The 16,557-nt window shown below is 43.1% G+C and overlaps 1 protein-coding gene and 1 pseudogene across 6 annotated transcripts in view; both read left to right on the forward strand.

The window, feature by feature from the left end:
- Positions 1–16,557, forward strand: part of DAB1 (DAB adaptor protein 1) — a 1,249,170-nt gene that overhangs the window by 180,556 nt on the left and 1,052,057 nt on the right. The window lies entirely within an intron of this gene.
- Positions 5,579–14,589, forward strand: LOC101141188 (heterogeneous nuclear ribonucleoprotein A1-like; annotated as a pseudogene).

Raw genomic sequence — 16,557 nt, forward strand, 5'->3', positions numbered from 1 at the left:
CTATGGGGAAGGTTTGAGAAAGACCACTTATGCTACATAAGACAAACTGCGAGTGTTATTGTAGGGCAGTGAGGAGCTATATATAGGATATTTTAATACAGAGAATGTTCCCTGGATTAAATGGCTTCTTATTCCAAGGAGAAAAATTAGTTCTAGCCCAAGGCTAGTCATTAAATCAGCAAAATGATTTTTTGGGGCCTCAGTTTCCTTACTATTTGAAATGGAGGTTAGGTTAAATGACCTTTAAATTCCTACTAGGGGCATGTTAGGGTAGATACTAAGCTCAGTTAATTTGCAGATAGCAGATTAACTACATGGAAAAGGAGTCTCTCTCCATCTTGGGGAAAGGAAATCACATTTCCTGATACCTGCTCTTTGTCAGGTAGTTACATTCCCTACCTCATTTAACTGTCACACAACCCTACGGGGTGCAATAAACCCTATGGGGATACTAAAGCTTTATCAGCCTTTATTACCCTCACTCTACTGTGAAGAGAACAGCCTTAGAGAATGTTATGGGTGGAGTTGTACCCCTCCTCTCACCCCAAATTTATATGTTGAAGTCCTAACATTCAGTGCCTTAGAATGTGACTTTATTTGGGAATAGGGTCATTGCAGATAGAGTTAGTTAAGAGAAGCCATTGTTGGGGGGTGGTTCTAATCCAGCATAAGTGGTGTCCCTGTAAAAAGGGAAAATTTGGACAGACAGACACAGGGCCATGTGAAGACGAAGGCAGAGATCAGTATGACTCTTCTAAAAGCCAAGCAGTGCCAAAGGTCACCAGAAAACTGTAAGAAGCTAGAGGAGAAGCCTGGAACGGATTCATCTCACAGCCCTCAGAAGGAAATAGCCCTGCCAACACCTTGATCTTGGACTTCTAGCTCCTCAACTGTGAGACAGTAAATGCTATTGTTGAAGTCGCCCGGTTTGTGGCACTTTGTTTCAGCGACCCTAGAATACTAAAACAGAGGGGTTAAGCGACTTGCTCAGTGTTGCAAAGCTAGAACTCACCCGTGGGTCTTTTTCATTCGAAAGCCTGTGGATTTGTCACTGCATATTCTCTGATACCCTGAGGTGTTGAGCCCATGTGTGTGAAAGAGTGGGGTCAGTGAGGATGTTCCTGAGGCCACGTCAGACCTGAGCATCCTCTGTCCTGGCCACGACTGGTCCTTTCCCCTGCCAAAGGGAGGGATGGAGGCCCTGAGGACCCAGGCTCTTCCTTCTTCATCCTTCTTGCTGGCAGCACTGGAGGAAGCAGCAGGGAGGCAGGCAGCCTCTGGCTTGGCTGGCTTCCCCAAACAGTGTCCTCCCACAGTTAGATGTGGCATTCCCCTGCCGAGGAACCAGATGTTCCACGTTGTAGTGTGATGTCATGGCAGGAAAAGGTGTGTGAGCAAAGGTAATCATGGAAGACACTGCTCGGGCTAATGTTGCCTTTTGCTTAACAGCCCATGGCTGCTGGCCCAGGAAGCTGAGAATTGGCAGTTTACCCTGGGACTTGTGCACACTCACTTATAACACTCGAGGCATGCTTCTCTGTTCGCAGGCCAGGACTTTGTGGGCCCTTGGGCAGGAGACCCCGAAAACCCCACAGAGGGTGCAGAAAGGGCAGCAACAGAGGAACTGTCAGGAAAAAAAAAGATCTCCTGGGCACCTGCGGTTTCTCAATTTACCCTTCCACTTATCTACCCTGTGAGGTGGCTTTCACCAGTCCCTCTTTACTCTGGGGAGCAGATGAGCTCAGAAATGTGAGGCAAGTTTTCCAAAGTCATACGGTAAGAAGAAGGAAATCTAGGGTGAAAAACCGGTCTATCTACAAGAATCTCTATGCTCTTTTATCCACAGCAGAGACCATAATACAAATAAACCTTGGGCACAATTCTGGCTGTCTTCTGAACCTCCTCCTTACCTTAGAGAGCCAGCAGAGAAGCCTGTTGGAAAGAGTTGGCTTTTGGTTTTCTTCTTAAACTGCAGATCCAACCACGTCATTCGGTGGGTGAGCCCCTACTGCCTATGAGAGATGTGCGGACTCCTTGGCCTGGACTCGCCTGATCTTTGGCTCCTTTGCCACCCTTCCTCCTCACCCTGCTGCTCTCCCCACACAGAGGCCAGCCTCTGGCATCCCCAGACTGCCCCTTTCCCGGATGTGTGCTCTCCCCAGCCTGCTCCTCCTGGCTTGGTGTGCCCTCCCCTGCACTACATGAAAAATCCTGCTCATTAGTCAGAAATCAGTCCCTTTTGTGCTGCCTTCCCGGGAGCTCCCAGGAAGTTCCAGCGCAGTTGTCAGTGCTGTGATCGTTGCCTAGCGTAAGGACCGTGAGTGTAGCCTCTGGAGTCAGACTGCCTGTTGGTGCATCCTTTCTCTGCCATTTCCTAGCTGTGTAACCCTGGAGAAATTGCTTAGCCTCGCTGTGACTTCTTGTGAAATGAAAACGATGATAATGAGTGCTTACTCCATGAGGTTATTGGGCAGACTGAAAATGGCAAGCATATAAAGCACTCCATGTGGTGGATTCGGCTATTTTTAAGTGTCTTGCTTGTTTGTGCCATTAGACTGTGTGCTCCTTGAAGCTGAGGACTGCATCTTATTTTCCTTTGTAGCCCCCATAGTTCCTAAATGGGGCCTTGTGGCCAGTTGATAAACCTTTGCTAAACAAAAGAAAGATATATGCATAAATAAAAAGAGATAACCAGATTTACAGTGGCATGTGTGTATCCAGCATCAACCAGGTGATAACAACACTAATAACAGAATTACCTAGCATGTTTATTGAGTGGTTACTGTGTATCAGGCACTGTCTTAAACACTTTGCCTGTTACCTCATTCAATTGTCTCAACAACCTTCTTAAGTAGTAACAGTCATTTGTGTTGCCATTTTATGGATGAAGAAACTGAGGTACATGGGTTGCAGTGACTTCCCTATGACTACACAGCTAGAGTATAGCAGAGATGGATTCAACTCAGGCTGCCTGGCTGAGAGCCCATGCTCATGGCCACCCCATTTTGCTGCTTCCAAGGAAGGTGTAATGGCAGTGACCAGCCTGGGGAGGCAAAAGGAGGATCTTAAAATAGCAACCCATGCTAAGAGGCAGGACACAGTAAGGGAGACAGGCAGGGACAGGGCTGTGTGCAGAGCAGGAAGGTGGGGCTGAGACCTTCACTGCAGATGGCCCTGGTACAGTCCTCACTTTTCTCTGTGAGCCAGTCCAGTTGTCTTAAGGGAACTGAGATAGAGCAGATGGCCACAGATGTACAGGTGTGTTCCTACCTGAAGACAGGAAGATGGGTACCACGGAGCCTTCCTTTTATTTTGTGTTGTGTTCCTGGCAACTAGCAGAAAGTCTGGCACTTAGTACATATTTAATATGCAAGATAGTTCAATGAATATGTGAGGATTCAGGAACTCCCGGATTTCATAGCATGAACAGATATGCAATTTCCATTTATTTTACTTTAAACCTCTTCTCATCTGTCTGCCAGAAAGCCCAGGTTAGGAGAGAGGATGCACATCTTTCTGTGATGAGATTTTGCTTATCCAAGAAGCCTGCATCTCTCATCATCAGCTCATGCATAGCCTTCGAGAGCCCTGTACTCCTGTAGTTCCAGCGGGTGGCATTGCTATGACTGATGAAGCCCCCGGATGGTCTCAGTGGTGAGCAAATATTAACACTTTGAATCAATTGCACCTTCTTGATGACTGGGAAAACTGTTCAGAGCCTGGCAGAGAGTTATTGCACCATGCAACAGTCGAGCGTGGCTGATATAGTGGGAGCGAATGGCGTAAATGAGTTTAAGGCTAAGATGGATTTGCACTTGGAAACTGAAATCATGCAATGGGGTTTGCTGGTGGAATTGCAAAGTGCACCTGGAAGAATACCAAGAATAATGCAGATGTCTCGTCCCGTGCTTTTCATTGTAGACAACTATAGAATGGGAAAATTAATAGTACTTACCTCATAAGGTAGCAAGTTGGTGTACATGAGTTAATGTAAATAACTTAGAATGGTACTGAGTATGTAGTAAGCACTTAATGAGTACTAGTCAGCATTAACACATACTAGGCACCCATAATACAACTAAGAATAAGACAGATTGGATTATAAGATGGAGAGGATTGTTCTCACAAATCCTACAGTGCAATAAATGGTGTTACAACCAGTCATATAACAGCGTTGCAACTGTTGTGCAATGTGATAGGTGTTGTGATGGCAAAAAGACAGTGTTGTGCAACTCAGAAGAGAGGCTTCCCTAAGCTAGACTTGGATGGTCAGGGAAGGTCTCAAGATAAGGTAGCACAATGGGAGGAATGGCAAGCAGGAGGTGGTCAAGTGGAAAACAGGTGAGAGGATGCTCCTAGGCAGCTTATGCAAGGACCTGGAGGTGAGAAAGACCGTGTTCATTGTGGGCACTCAATGTGGAGTTGGTGGGTATATGTATTCCCTAAAGCTGCCATGACAAAGTACCACAAACTGGGGTAGCTTAAGACAATAGAAATTTATTCTCTTGCAGTTTCTAGAGGCTAGGATTCCAAAACCAAGGTGTCGGCAAAGCTATGCTCTGAAGATTCTAGGGAAGAATCCTTCCTTGCCTCTCTCTATCTTCTAGCAGTTGCTAGCAGTCCTCAGCATTCCTTGGCTTGCAGCTGTAGTGCTCCAGTTTCTGCCCCTGTCTTTACATGGCTGTTCTACTTATGTGTGTCTCGGTTTTCTCTTCTTATAAAGACAACAGTTATTGGATTAGGGTGGTTTCTAATTTGTCCTATTGGTCTAGACCCTATTGGTCTAATTCAATAGGATTAGACTCACCCTAATCCAGTATGGCCTCGTTTTAACTAAATACATTTGCAAGAATCCTGCTTCCAAAGAAAGTTATATTCTGAGTTTCTGGGTAGACATGAATTTTAAGGGGATGCTATTCAACCCAGTACAATGGGGGTGGCCAAGGGGAGTAGAAATGAATAAAGGTGAAAAGAAGACAGGAATCAGATTATGCAGGGATTCATAATTAAAAAAATAAACATTCTTGAGCACTTACAATATATTAAGAACTGTGGTAGGCACTTTACACATGTAATATGCACAATCCCTTTGAAAGAGGGAGAATCAGGTTGAGTGAGGCCAGAGCAGAAAATCAGAGTTTACAAAGTGTGTCATCAATTAGGGTCCTAGTAGAAAATAGAAGGTACACTGGATTAGAGTAATTCAAAGAGGGTTGAATAAAGGGATTGTTTAAGTGAGCAGAGTATAGGGAAAACATACGAGATAGAGCAGTGTGCAGGGCTGCTACCACCCCTAGACATGGACGGTGTGGGTGAGGGAGCAGGTACTGGAACCAAGACTAGGAAGTCCTGTGAAGAAGCCACCTTGAGCAGAGCAGTGACTTTTGGTTGAGAAAGGAAGCCATCCTAAGGTGACTACAAAGGGAGGAAGCCAATGGAGTGAATACACTAACTTGGTCTCTTGTCAAGACCCTGTTGGCTTACCTCAACCGGAGGACAAAAGAGAACAAGAGAGCCCATGGTGTAGTCCACATGGATAGCATCTGGGGGCCCTGGGCTGAGTGAGGAAGCCTGAAGCATGGATCTGGAGGATCAGACAGAAGACAGCTTGCACTGGGGCATTGATGAGAAGGCAGAGCCTGAGAGCCAGAAAATGGGGAAGTTAGGTTGTGATGAGCAAGGTGACATAACCCAACATTAAGAATGCACATGAGGCCAGGCACGGTGGCTCACACCTGGAATTTTAGCACTGTGTGAGGCCGAGACAGGCGGATTTCTTGAGCCCAGGAGTTTGAGACCAGCCTGAACAACATAGGGAGACCCTGTCTATACAAAAAATACAAATAATAATAATAATAATAATAACTCGGTGTGATGGCAAATGCCTGTGTTTCCAGTTACTTGGGAGGCTGAGGCAGGAGGATCACTTGAGCCCAGAAGACAGAGGTTGCAGTGAGCCGAGATGACGCCACTGCACTCCAGCCTGGGTGACAGAGTAAGACCCTTTCTTGAAGGCCTGTGACTGCTCACCCTCATTCCCTATAGTACTAATATAGATTTATGCGTACATTAATCTATTCAACATGTATTTGCTGAGCATCTGGCATATGTCCATCACTGGTCAAATGTATAGTGGTAAACAAAGCAAACAAAATTCTTTGACTTCAAGGAGCTTACATTCTGATAGGAAAAGTAGATAGTAAACAAATAAAAGAAAATATACTGACTGTCAGAAGATGATTAAGTGCTATGGATAAAAACAAAGCAGAAAAGGGAAAGAGGGAGTACGAGGGGTGGGGTTGCAAATGGAAATAGAGTAGAATGAAGGGATATGTGAGCACAGATCTAAATGGAGATGAGGGAGGACACCATTCTGATACCCGGGGGATGAGAGTTTCAGGTAGAAGGAAGGTCAAGTACAAAGGCTATAAGCCACAGCATGCCTGGAGCATCTGAGAAGAATCGAGGATGTGCATGCTAGGAAATGAGTGTGATGAGATCAGAGAGGTAACAGGAGCCAGATCTGCAGATCCTGTGATCTTTGAAGGTCTGTGTTCTGCATGATACAACAGCATATTCTGAAATCCTGGCCGTCCCACGTGAACATTGCTCTCCCATCTGTTAAATGGGGATAAGAGTCCTCGTTTTGCTTATCTCCAGTGGTGTTTGTAAGGGTCCAGTGAAAAGATGGGTTATGGTATAGCTTTGAAAATCATTAAGTATGAGGTAAGATAATGTTGGTATTGCTTAGTAATTTTGCCTCAGGCCACCTGCTGCTGAGTAGAAAGGCTGCCCATGCCTTCACGAATGTGGCTGTGCTGGACCATTGCTTGACAGCGGGTTGTCATCTTTTCACACAGAATATCATCTTCCTCCTCTCCTGGGCCTCTAACTCCGAGGCCTGGTTTTTAAAACAGCAATTTCTCCCCGCTGTGTTTCATGCCCCAAACCTCCTAAGTGGAATTACAGACCAGTAACTCACAGTGGCCTGTTATTTATCCTATATGCAATAAAGACTTTCTGTAGGTTATAGGAAATAAATGTGCTTTTTACTATCATCTGTAGTTCTTATTAAACTTATCCCCATGGTGAGGAAATATCTTTGTGAGACCAAGCAGTTTTATGTCCAAACAGCCAATGAGCTGATAATGGGTTTTATGTCTAGCTGTAACCAGCAGCATTGCAGGCAGCCCTTCGTTCATTGCAGTTAGGAGATGCAGGTTTCTCAACCCATAGCATGTAAATACTTCTTGTTAATGTAGTGGTCCATGCTTTTAAATAGAGTATCTGTTGTCCCCATGCATGTCTGTTGGCAGAAACACAGAATCTGAGATGCCTTATGGAACTAAAGGAAGAAACCTGGACCAAAAATGAATGGTATGAGGTTATGAAATAAAGATGGAGGAGTGGAAAGAACTCTTTGCACTGGTAGAGTCTTTAAGCCATGAGAATTTTAAAATTGTAGATATAGGAGGTATTCTGTTATCTCCTCTTGGCAGAGAAATGGAAGGAGAAAGGCAGCTAAAATTGATTGCTAATTATTCAGACAGAAGCAACTTCTCATCCTAGGAAACTCTAAGACTTAGTGTCTTTATCTGTGAAACAGGGATGATAATGCCATACTCCTAGAATTGTGATGCAAAGAAGTCAGCACAGTGCTGATGCCCAGTATGTGTTCAACAAAAAGAAAGCCCTTTTAGTTCTAGTGTTATTCTTCCTTGCTAACTTCTTCCCTCTTGTTCTTCCCTTCAGTATAGCATACAAGTGAAAATAACTAGCAGGCAACAATGCGGGACCATGGATTAGGTGAGAAGACAGGAAGTGAGATCCAAACAGAGATCAACAGCGAGTATGGTTGACACCATGGGAATCCCAAACTTTTGTATGGTAGTACAGCATTGATTTAGCTTGCAGACTAATTTCACAGAGTTATTTAAATGTAAGTATACAAATTGGGGTTCTCTGCCATAACTAGGAAAGGGAAGAAGGAAGTGAATCCGTATTTTTTGTTACCTACCATGTGGCACCTACTTTCCTATATTATCTTTACTATATTTCCAAGACAGCTGGAATTTTGGTCTATTTTCTATTTTCATTTACCATCTGCTATGGTTTAGATATTTGTCCCCTCCAAACTTCATGTTGAAATTTGATACCCGGTGTTGGAGTTGGGGCCTAATGGAAGGTGTTTGAGTGATGGGGGCAGATTCCTCATAAATAGAGTAATGCCCTTCCTCAGGGGTGAGTGAGGTTTTGCTCTAAAGTTCCTTCGAGAGTTGGTTGTTGAAAAAGAGGCTGGCACTCCCCAGCCCCTTGCCTCCTCTTTCACCATGCCATCTCTGCACACATGGGCTCTCCCTCACCTTCTGCTTTCTACCATGTGCAGAAGCAGCCTGAGACCACCAGATGCCCAATATTGAACCTTTCCAGACATCAGAATTGTGAGCCAAATGAACCTTTTCTCTTTACAAATTATCCAGCCTCAGGTATTCCTTCATAGCAACACAAAAGAGAAAAAGAAAACTGGTACCAAGAGTGGGGTTTTGCTATAAAGATAGCTGAATATGTGAAAGCAGCTTTAGAATTGGGTAATGGGAGATGTTTGGGTCATGGGGGGGGATCCTTCATGAATAGATTAAGCCATTTTTTGGAAGTGAGTAAGTTCTTACTCTATTAGTTCCCATGAACGCTTATTGTTTAAAAAAGCCTGGCAGCTCCCCATTTTCGCTCTTGCTTTTTCTTTCACCATGTGACCTCTACAAGCTAGCACTTCTTTGCCTTCCATAACGAGTGGAAGCAGCCTAAGGCCATCACCAAAAGCAGATGTTGGCACTATGTTTCTTGTACAGACTGCAGAATTGTAAGCCTAGTAAATTGCTTCTATTCAACAAACAGAGAGCCAAATCATGAGTGAACTCCCATTCACAATTGCTACAAAGAGAATAAAATACCTAGGAATCCAACTTACAAGGGATGTGAAGGACCTCTTCAAGGAGAACTACAAACCACTGCTCAACGAAATAAAAGAGGACAGGAACAAATGGAAGAACATTCCATGCTTATGGATAGGAAGAATCAATATCATGAAAATGGCCATACTGCCCAAGGTAATTTATAGATTCAGTGCCATCCCCATCAAGCTATCAATGACTTTCTTCACAGAATTAGAAAAAACCTACTTTACAGTTCATATGGAACCAAAAAAGAGCCTGCATTGCCAAGTCAATCCTGAGCCAAAAGAACAAAGCTGGAGGCGTCACGCTACCTGACTTCAAACTATGCTACAAGGCTACAGTAGCCAAAACAGCATGGTACTGGTACCAAAACAGATATATAGACCAATGGAACAGAACGGAGGACTCAGAAGTAATGCCACACATCTACAACCATCTGATCTTTGACAAACCTGACAAAAACAAGAAATGGGGAAAGGATTCCCTATTTAATAAATGGTGCTGGGAAAATTGGCTAGCCACATGTAGAAAGCTGAAACTGGATCCCTTCCTTACCCCTTATACAAAAATTAATTCAAGATGGATTAAAGACTTGAATGTTAGACCTAAAACCATAAAAACCCTAAAAGAAAACCTAGGCAATACCATTCAGGACATAGGCATGGGCAGGGACTTCATGACTAAAACACCAAAAGTAATGGCAACAAAAGCCAAAATAGACAAATGGGATCTAATTAAACTAAAGAGCTTCTGCACAGCAAAAGAAACTACCATCAGAGTGAACAGGCAACCTACAGAATGGGAGAAAATTTTTGCAATCTACCCATTTGACAAAAGGCTAATATCCAGAATCTACAAAGAACTTAAACAAATTTACAAGAAATAAACAACCCCATCAAAAAGTGGACAAAGGATATGAACAGACACTTCTCAAAAGAAGACATTTATGCAGACAACAAACACATGAAAAAATGCTCATCATCACTGGTCATCAGAGAAATGCAAATCAAAATCACAATGAGATACCATCTCATGCCAGTTAGAATGGCAATCATTAAAAAGTCAGGAAACAACAAATGCTGGAGAGGTTGTGGAGAAATAGGAATGCTTTTACACTGTTTATGGGAGTGTAAATTGCTTCAACCATTGTGGAAGACAGTGTGGTGATTCCTCAAGGATCTAGAACTAGAATTACCATTTGACCCAGCAATCCCATTACTGGGTATATACCCAAAGGGTTATAAATCATGCTACTATAAAGACACATGCACACGTATGTCTATTGCGGCACTATTCACAATAGCAAAGTCTTGGAACCAACCCAAATGTCCATCAATAATAGACTGGATTAAGAAAATTGGCACATATACACCATGGAATACTATGCAGCCATAAAAAAGGATGAGTTCATGTCCTTTGCAGGGACATGGATGAAGCTGAAACCATTATTCTGAGCAAACTATCACAAGGACAGAAAACCAAACACCACATGTTCTCACTCATAGGTGGGAATTGAACAATGAGATCACTTGGACACAGGGCAGGGAACATCATATACTGGGGCCTGTCGGGGGCTGGGGGGGTTGGGGGAGGAATAGCATTAGGAAAAATACCTAATGTAAATGATGAGTTCATGGGTGCAGCAAACCAACATGGCACATAGGTATCAAACCTGCACTTTGTGCAATGTACCCTAGAACTTAAAGTATATATATATATATAAAAAATTTCTTCTCTTTATAAATTACCCAGACTCAAGTCGTCCTTTATAGCAATACAAAATGGAGTAAGACATCACAGTATTTCCCACACCTAGAACTACATGCAGCATGTAGTAGAGCATCAGTAATATTTGCTGAATGAATTATGGATACTTAGGAAAAGCTCAGCAAGGCAAAATCTATCAGCCATGTGCCACTGTCCAACTCATAAAAATAAAGCAATGAGGGCCGGGTGCGGTGGCTCACGCCTGTAATCTCAGCACTTTGGGAGGCCGAGGCGGGCGGATCACGAGATTAGGAGATTGAGACCATCCTGGCTAACACAGTGAGACCCCGTCTCTACTAAAAATACAAAAAATTAGCCGGGCGAGGTGGCGGGCGCCTGTAGTCCCAGCTGCTCGGGAGGCTGAGGCAGGAGAATGGCGTGAACCCAGGAGGCGGAGCTTGCAGTGAGCCGAGATTGCGCCACTGCACTCCAGCCTGGGCGACAGAGCAAGACTGCATCTCCATAAATAAATAAATAAATAAAATAAAGCAATGAGGTTAATTCTTTTATTCTACCTAAATATTCCTTAGATTAATGATTAATTCCTTCTCTTCATCACATTACCATATGTCTAGTCCAAAATCCCATCATATTTCACCTTTATTTCTGCTGTAACCTACACTTTGTTCTCCCCACCATAACTGAATACCTGTCTTACTGCATAGCCAGAATTTAAAAAGAAATATAGTAATATTACTCTCCTGTTTAATATCTTCCAATAGCTCCATGCTCTTTGAATATAGTACCAAACTCTTATAGGCTCACAACAGCCTGTTGTAACTGGGCTGATAAATTTCAGACTCATTGCTTTTTCTTTCTGTTCTGGACTGTATTACTTTCAGATGCTCAACTGATCTATGTTCTCTTTTAACTCAGGGCCTTTGTACATGCTATTCTGTTTGCCTAGAATACTGCCTTATACATCCTCTACACTTCTCCGTACAATCCTCTATCTAGATGATCTCTACTCATTGTTATGGTCTCCATTTAATATCACTTCTTTAGAGTGCCCTGCATGAGACTCCATACGGTTCCCAGCTTCATGCCTTCATGGTTTCCTGCATGCCCCCTTTTCAAACACTAATGGTTTTTTCAAAATAATTTCTTTCCCTACCAGGCTAAAAACCCCATGAAAGGAGAGGTGGATTCTATTTTGTTCACTGCTGTGTATGTGTGTGTGTGCATGTGCGTGTATGCCAGGCATATAATATGTGCTCAATAAGTATCTATTGAATAAATAGTGATCATGTAATACTAAAAATATCCTGCAATGTGAGGTATCATTTCTATTTTTCAGATAAGAAAACTAAAATCTAAAGAGGCTAAATTTCAAACTCAAGGTCATATAGCAAATAACATAGTCAAGAGTCAAATCTAAGTCTAGATCCAAAATCCATGCTCTTTCTTCTATTCCAAAATAATTTTCTCCAGCTAATCAAATATTCTACTTACCAGCAGGTCACAACCTATGTCATATACTTGGTTCTAATTTGGGAAGAATTATAATTTACCAGACACAATCAATTCCTTCTGCAATGATGCAGAAGTCCCCATAGAACCTTTCAATGTGGTTGTTGAATGACTCTGAGCATAATTATTATCGGAAAGAAGTGCAAAAATAGTTCAGGTTAAGATACGTTCGTCAGCTTGCTCCTTTCTGCCCGTGGATGCCGCCGAAGAAGCATCGTTAAAGTCTCTCTTCTCCCTGCCATCCTGTCTAAGTCAGAGTCTCCTAAAGAGCCCAAACAGCTTAGGAAGCTCTTCATTGGAGGGTTGAGCTTTGACACAACTGATGAGAACCTGAAAAGCCATTTTGAGCAATGGGGGAACGCTCACGGACTGTGCGGTCCTGAGAGATCCAAACACCAAGCGCTCCGGGGGCTTTGGGTTTGTCACATATGCCACTGTGGAGGAGGTGGATGCAGCCACAAATGCAAGGCCACACAAGGTGGATGGAAGAGTTGTGGAAACAGAGAGCTGTCTCAAGAGAAGATTCCCAAAGACCAGGTGCCCACTTAACTGTGAAAAAGGTATTTGTTGGTGGCATTAAAGAAGACACTGAAGAACATCACCTAAGAGATTATTTTCAACAGTTGGAAAAATGGAAGTGATTGAAATCATGACTGATTGAGGCAGTGGCAAAGAAAAAGGGGCTTTGCCTTTGTAACCTCTGACAACCATGATTCTGTGGGTAAGACTGTCATTCAGAAATACTATACTGTGAATGGCCACAACTGTGAAGTTAGGAAAGCCCTGTCAAAGCAAGAGATGGCTAGTGTTTCATCCAGCCAAAGAGGTGAAGTGGTTCTGGAAACTTTGGTGGTGGTCGTGGAGGTGGTTTCAGTGGGAATGACAACTTTGGTTGTGGAGGAAACTTTAGTGGTCATGGTGGCTTCTGTGGCAGCTGTGATGTCAGTGGATATGGTGGCAGTGGGGATGGTTGTAATGGGTTTAGTAATTATGGTAGTTATGGAGGAGGTGGCCCTGGTTACTCTGGAGGAAGCAGAGGCTATGGAAGTTGTGGACAGGGTTATGGAAACCAGGGCAGTGGCTATGGCGGGAGTGGCAGCTATGACAGCTGTAACAACAGAGGTGGAGGTAGCTTTGTCAGTGGCAGTGGAAGCAGTTTTGGAGGTGGTGGAAGCTACAGTGATTTGGGCAATTAAAACAATCAGTTTTCAAATTTTGGACCCATGAAGGGGGGAAATTTTGGAGGCAGAAGCTCTGGCCCCTATGGCGGTGGAGGCCAATACTTTGCCAAACTATGAAACCAAGGTGGCTATGGCGGTTCCAGTAGCAGCAGTAGCTGTGGCAGTGGCAGAAGATTTTAATTAGGAAACAAAGCTCAGCAGGAGAGAAGAGCCAGAGAAGTGACAGGGAAGCTATAGGTTACAACAGATTTGTGAACTCAGCCAAACACAGTGGTGGCAGGGCCTAGCTGCTACAAAGAAGACATGTTTTAGACAAATACTCATGTGTATGGGCAAAAAACTTGAGGACTATATTTGTGACTAATTGTATAACAGGTTATTTTAGTTTCTGTTCTGTGGAAAATGTAAAGCATTCCAACAAAGGGTTTTAATATAGATTTTTTTTTGCACCCATGCTGTTGATTGCTAAATGTAATAGTCTGATCGTGACGCTGAATAAATGCCTTAAAAAAAATAGTTCAGGTTATTTATGTTTCCTTTTTCTTGGATGCCAGATAAACAGTTGTTGACTGGACTTTCAACTCAGGCAGAGAGATGATCTAGTTAAGATCCTGGCCTGAGAGAGTGTCAGTAGAAGAGCCCATATTTCTCACATGTATGGAATTGCTTGAAGATCTTTCATGTATTCTACTCTGCTGTAATTCAATGTGATTACTTTGACTAGTGAATCAGAGGTGGCTCTTTAACCATAAACAAGCGAATGGGTTAAAAAAAATCAAAATTAGTATCTATGCTTTCAATGAGAGGAGTGAAGGGGCTATGATAAAGATTAGTAGGACACAGGGGCTGGTGGCTTCATTGCACCCACACCCCTCATTTGTGAGATGCCACTCACCTGTACATCCACCAGAGGGCAGCAGCAGCAGCAAAGGCCCACCTCCCTGGTGCCACACTTCACACCACACTGTCCAACCACACGTGGCTATTGGGCACCTGAAATGTGGCTAGTGCCACTTGTTGAAATGATAACAGTTTGGATATGTTGAAAGATAACAGCTTAGATATATTGGATTAAAGAAAATATATTATTAAAATTCATTTCACCTGTTTTTTTTAATTTTACTTAAATGTGGCTAAGTGGCAAATTTAAGGTGACATATGTGGCTTGCATTCATAGCCCATGCTATATTTCTTTTGGGTGAAACTGCTTGACACAATCCATGGCATAATAAAACAGAATTTCCAAAATAACTAAAGTTTGAATCTCATTTTCAGGCTATGTATATATTATACAAATATCATGTCATGATAAGAATTTGGAGGGATCTTGGAGCTTGTCCTTATTTTACAGCTAAAGAAACTGAGGCTCAAAGAGATGAAGCAACTTTGCCCAAGGTCACACAACCAGTAAGTGGCACGGCTGGGCTTTGAACTTCAGTTTCAGACAAAATCAGTTCTTCTCCACTCAGTGAGTGGCCCAGAAATTGTAGGTATCCCTGGACTTAGAGTGTACCTCTGAGAGCTCCCATCCCTCTATCCCCAGCACCAGTGGCTGGCACATGGCAGGAGCTCTGTTCTACAGCATCCAGTCTGTGTGAGATGCTTTGTTTACTGCACCACACAAAGGATACCAAGACAAGTGCTGCTCAGGCTCTGTTCTCTGGAAGCTCATGGCATAGTAGAGAAGATACCAGATGGACAGTAACCAATTAAAATTGTAAAACAAGTTCTAGATAAGTACCTTGAAACTAATGTGGAAATGTGTTCAACCTCATTAGTAATTTAAAAAATGCAAATAAAAATAATGATATGACATTGTACTTTACTCACATCCTTCCTAGTTTCAGAGGGCCTTAAAGTAGTTCATAATCCTACCTTTGGAAAAAAAATCAACTGAAAATAAAATCAACAACAAAAAAAGAAGTTCTTCTTTATGTAAATGTGTTCTATGGGAGGGACAAGATGTCACCCAAGTAAATGATTTGGACGATATGAACATTTTAATTGCCATGATGTCCTTTGCCTCAGTTTGCTTAGCTTTGAGAAAAGAAGTTAGTTATAGCCAACTGGATATTTGATATACGCTAGAAAAAATATTTATCTTTATTTAGTTTAAGAAAATCCAAAATTCCCAGGCTTTTCTTCAGTATCAAAATGGAAAACTTACTTAACAGAAGAAACCAAAACTTATTCTGTCTCCCGGTATCTACCACAGGACTTTACATATATCATGGACTTAACTCAATAAAGCCTTGCTGAATACAGGAAGGTACCTGCGTTTATTCTGTGCCAGTTATGTGCCCATATACCTTAACAGGCCTCTTTCTATAAATAAGGTCATTTAATAACCTTAAAACCCTGAAAATTTTAGTCTCCATTTTCAGATAAATAACAGAGGCTCCAAAAAAAAAAAATTGATAATCTTGCCCAAATCCCTAATTACCAGGGAGCAGAGCTGCAATTTGGACCCATAATGCATTTTGTTCCAAAGCTTGCATCTCTATGCCGTGTGAAAGGACAGGAGAATAAATGGAAAAAAGAGAAGGAACAAGGGGGAAAAAGGGAAAAGAGGCAAAAAGGGAGAGAAAGGAGGCAAGAGAAGGATGGAGATGAAAACAAAGATGCAAGGGAAGAAAGGGGTGAGTGAGTATGGATTTCTACCTCTTTCAGCACATAGTCTAAAAAGAAAGATAAAGAGAAGGGTCAAAGCTTCCCTGGGAAAAAATATTCCTAGCAATTTGGAGAGACAGTTTTTAAAACGGCAGGTTAGGAATTCATCTACTGTCGAAGGCTTGGCTCTCAGAAGTTCCCCCAGGATGGTTTCTTCTCTTGCCACCTCATTATCGCCGGGAACAATCTGCATGGCCAGTAATGAGAGGATCTTAATGCCGGCAGTCTCAAGAGTGGGTAACGGCCCTGCTCGCGGAGTTGGGGTCACAGGTTCAGGCCTGGATGCTGTGGAGAGCTGCGCGAAGCTACAGACCGTCCCCCTGGACCAGCAGTCCATTAGCCCTTACCCCCTCGGTATGGCAGTAATGAGTAGGTGAGGCCCACTCCACAGCCCCTGCCAGCAGACCCGTCGGAGTGGGGTTGTGGCCTCCCAGTGGCAAGTGCTTCCCGCTGCCAGCCCTGACCAACCTGCTGTCCTTGCAGTGCTGTCGGCCGGCCTGCAGGATAGGGTTTGT

Source organism: Gorilla gorilla, chromosome 1, assembly GCF_029281585.2.
Source record: "Gorilla gorilla gorilla isolate KB3781 chromosome 1, NHGRI_mGorGor1-v2.1_pri, whole genome shotgun sequence".
NCBI lineage: Eukaryota > Metazoa > Chordata > Mammalia > Primates > Hominidae > Gorilla > Gorilla gorilla.